Genomic DNA, 4,501 nt, shown 5'->3' on the forward strand with positions numbered 1-4,501 from the left:
TGACCAGTCTGCTTGCAATAGAAGCACTCAGTTTCAGGCTTAATTCCAGGTTTGGGTTTTTTCTCTTGAGTAGCAAATTGCTTGCCGTTCTTTTTGAAGTTCCCCTTCTTCTTCCCTTTGCCCTTTTTCTTGAAACTAGTGGTCTTGTTGACCATCAACACTTGATGCTCCTTCTTGATTTCTACCTCCGCAGCTTTCAGCATCGCGAAGAGCTCGGGAATAGTCTTGTTCATCCCTTGCATATTATAGTTCATCACGAAGCTCTTGTAGCTTGGTGGCAGTGATTGAAGAATTCTGTCAATGACGCAATCATCAGTAAGATTAACTCCCAATTGAATCAAGTGATTATTATACCTAGACATTTTGAGTATATGCTCATTGACAGAACTGTTCTCCTCCATCTTGCAGCTATAGAACTTATTGGAGACTTCATATCTCTCAATCCGGGCATTTGCTTGAAAATATTAACTTCAACTCCTGGAACATCTCATATGCTCCATGACGTTCAAAACGTCGTTGAAGTCCCGATTCTAAGCCGTAAAGCATGGCACACTAAACTATCGAGTAGTCATCAGCTTTGCTCTGCCAGACGTTCATAACATCCAGCATTTCTCCTGCAGCAGGCCTGGCACCCAGCGGTGCTTCCAGGACGTAATTCTTCTGTGCAGCAATGAGGATAATCCTCAAGTTACGGACCCAGTCCGTGTAATTGCTACCATCATCTTTCAACTTTGATTTCTCAAGGAACACATTAAAATTCAACGGAACAACAGCACGAGCCATCTATCTACAATCAAACATAAACAAGCAAGATACTAATCAGGTACTAAGTTTCATGATAAATTTAAGTTCAGTTAATCAAATTAATTAAAGAACTCCCACTTAGATAGACATCCCTCTAATCTTCTAAGTGATTACGTGATCCAAATCAACTAAACCATAACCGATCATCACGTGAGATGGAGTAGTTTTCAATGGTGAACATCGTTATGTTGATCATATCTACTATATGATTCACGCTCGACCTTTCGGTCTCCGTGTTCCGAGGCCATATCTGTATATGCTTGGCTCGTCAAGTATAACCTGAGTATTCCGCGTGTGCAACTGTTTTGCACCCGTTGTATTTGAACGTAGAACCTATCACACCCGATCATCACGTGGTGTCTCAGCACGAAGAACTTTCGCAACGGTGCATACTCAGGGAGAACACTTCTTGATAAGTTAGTGAGAGATCATCTTATAATGCTACCGTCAATCAAAGCAAGATAAGATGCATAAAAGGATAAACATCACATGCAATCAATATAAGTGATATGATATGGCCATCATCATCTTGTGCTTGTGATCTCCATCTCCGAAGCACCGTCGTGATCACCATCGTCACCGGCGTGACACCTTGATCTCCATCGTAGCATCATTGTCGTCTCGCCAAGCTTATGCTTCCACGACTATCGCTACCGTTTAGTGATAAAGTAAAGCATTACATCGCGATTGCATTGCATACAATAAAGCGAGAACCATATGGCTCCTGCCAGTTGCCGATAACTCGGTTACAAAACATGATCATCTCATACAATAAAATTCAGCATCATGCGTTGACCATATCACATCACAGCATGCCCTGCAAAAACAAGTTAGACGTCCTCTACTTTGTTGTTGCAAGTTTTACGTGGCTGCTACGGGCTTAAGTAAGAACCAATCTCACCTACGCATCAAAACCACAACGATAGTTTGTCAATTTGACTCCGTTTTAACCTTCGCAAGGACCGGGCGTAGCCATACTCAGTTCAACTAAAGTTGGAGAAACTGTCACCCACAAGCCACCTATGTGCAAAGCACGTCGGGAGAACCGGTCTCGCGTAAGCGTACGCGTAATGTCGGTCTGGGCCGCTTCATCCAACAATACCGCCGAACCAAAGTATGACATGCTAGTAGGCAGTATGACTTATATCGCCCACAACTCACTTGTGTTCTACTCGTGCATATAACATCAACATAAATAACCTAGGCTCGGATGCCACTGTTGGGTTTCGTAGTAATTTCAAAAAATTTCCTACGCACACGCAAGATCATGTGATGCATAGCAACGAGGGGAGAGTGTGATCTACATACCTAGTAGATCGACAACGGAAGCATTTGGTTGATGTAGTCGTACGTCTTCACGATCCAACCGATCAAGCACCGAAACTACGGCACCTCCGAGTTCGAGCACACGTTCAGCTCGTTGACGATCCCCGGACTCCGATCCAGCAAAGTGTCGGGGAAGAGTTCCGTCAGCCCGACGGCGTGGTGATGATCTTGATGTACCACAGCAGCAGGGCTTCGCCTAAACTCCGCTACAGTATTATCGAGGACTATGGTGGCTGGGGGCACCGCACACGGCTAAGGAATAGATCACGTGGATCAACTATGTGTTTCTGGGGTGCCTCTGCCTCAGTATATAAAGGAGCCAAGGGGGAGGGGGCCGCCGGCCAGGAGGAGGGCGCAGGAGGAGTCCTACTCCTACCGGGAGTAGGACTCCCCACCCAATCCTAGTTGGACTAGGATTCCCCGAGGGGGAAAGAGAGAGAGAGAGGGGGGCCGGCCACCTCTCCTAGTCCTAATAGGACTAGGGGAGGGGGGGAGGCGCGCAGCCACCTTGGGCCGCCCCTTTCTCCTTTCCACTAAAGCCCATTAAGGCCCATATGGCTCCCGGGGGGTTCCGGTAACCTCCCGGTACTCCGGTAAAATCCCGATTTCACCCGGAACACTTCTGATGTCCAAACATAGGCTTCCAATATATCAATCTTTATGTCTCGACCATTTCGAGACTCCTCGTCATGTCCGTGATCACATCCGGGACTCCGAACAACCTTCGGTACATCAAAATGCATAAACTCAAAATATAACTGTCATCATAACCTTAAGCGTGCGGACCCTACGGGTTCGAGAACAATGTAGACATGACCGAGACACGTCTCCGGTCAATAACCAATAGCGGGACCTGGATGCCCATATTGGCTCCTACATATTCTACGAAGATCTTTATCGGTCAGACCGCATAACAACATACGTTGTTCCCTTTGTCATCGGTATGTTACTTGCCCGAGATTCGATCGTCGGTATTCCAATACCTAGTTCAATCTCGTTACCAGCAAGTCTCTTTACTCGTTCTGTAATACATCATCCCGCAACTAACTCATTTAGTTGCAATGCTTGCAAGGCTTAAGTGATGTGCATTACCGAGAGGGCCCAGAGATACCTCTCCGACAATCGGAGTGACAAAACCTAATCTCGAAATACGCCAACCCAACATGTACCTTTGGAGACACCTTTAGTACTCCTTTATAATCACCCAGTTACGTTGTGACGTTTGGTAGTACCCAAAGTGTTCCTCCGGTAAACGGGAATTGCATAATCTCATAGTTATAGGAACATGTATAAGTCATGAAGAAAGCAATAGCAACATACTAAACGATCGGGTGCTAAGCTAATGGAATGGGTCATGTCAATCAGATCATTCTCTTAATGATGTGATCCCGTTAATCAAATAACAACTCTTTGTTCATGGTTAGGAAACATAACCATCTTTGATTAACGAGCTAGTCAAGTAGATAGTGACACTTTGTTTGTCTATGTATTCACACATGTATTATGTTTCCGGTTAATACAATTCTAGCATGAATAATAAATATTTATCATGATTATAAGGAAATAAATAATAACTTTATTATTGCCTCTAGGGCATATTTCCTTCAATGCGGTGGTGAGACATGAAGCGAGGCTTGTAGCACATGGGTTCACGCAGAGACCCTTCATCGTTTAAGATGAAACATGTTCTCCTGTTATGAGTGGATTAACGTTTCGATATTTCATATCACTGGCAATGAATAATGAATTTGTATATCCAACTGATGGATGTTGTGACTGAATAATTGTATGATTCATTTGATTCAGATATCTCTATGATAATTCCGAAGGAATGAAAATTCTGAATTTAATCGCAACATGTGTTGTGTAAAGCTTTAGAAGTCATTATGACTTGAAGTAGTCGGCAATGATGTGGTAGAACCGACTGAGTGAGTTCCTTTATTAGAAGGTTACTCAAACATTGATGATTGTTCATGTATGTTCATCAAGAAATCCAAAGAGGGAGTTTGTAGAATTTTTGTGTATGTTCATGATCCAAGTATCATTGGAGCTACACAAGAGATACATGATACAATCCTATCATCTTAAGACAGAGTGTAAGATGCAAGATTTGGTTGAGACCAAACATTGCTTGAGTTTCGAACTTGAGCGTATTTCTTCGGGAATACTTGTTCATCAGTCCACATTTATCCAAAGATTGTTGAAAGTTCAACATGGATAAGTCATATCCATCAAAGAACTATGGTTTTGAGATCTCTGAATTACTAGAGATAAGGACCCATTAAGTCCTAACGACAATGATGAAGCGATATCCGGACGTGATTTTCTATATCACGGTGCAATGAGAGCATTGGTGTATCTAGCAAACTGC

Source organism: Triticum urartu, chromosome 2A (assembly GCF_056163025.1).
Source record: "Triticum urartu cultivar PI428250 chromosome 2A, HENAU_Tu73, whole genome shotgun sequence".
Taxonomy (NCBI): Eukaryota; Viridiplantae; Streptophyta; class Magnoliopsida; order Poales; family Poaceae; genus Triticum; species Triticum urartu.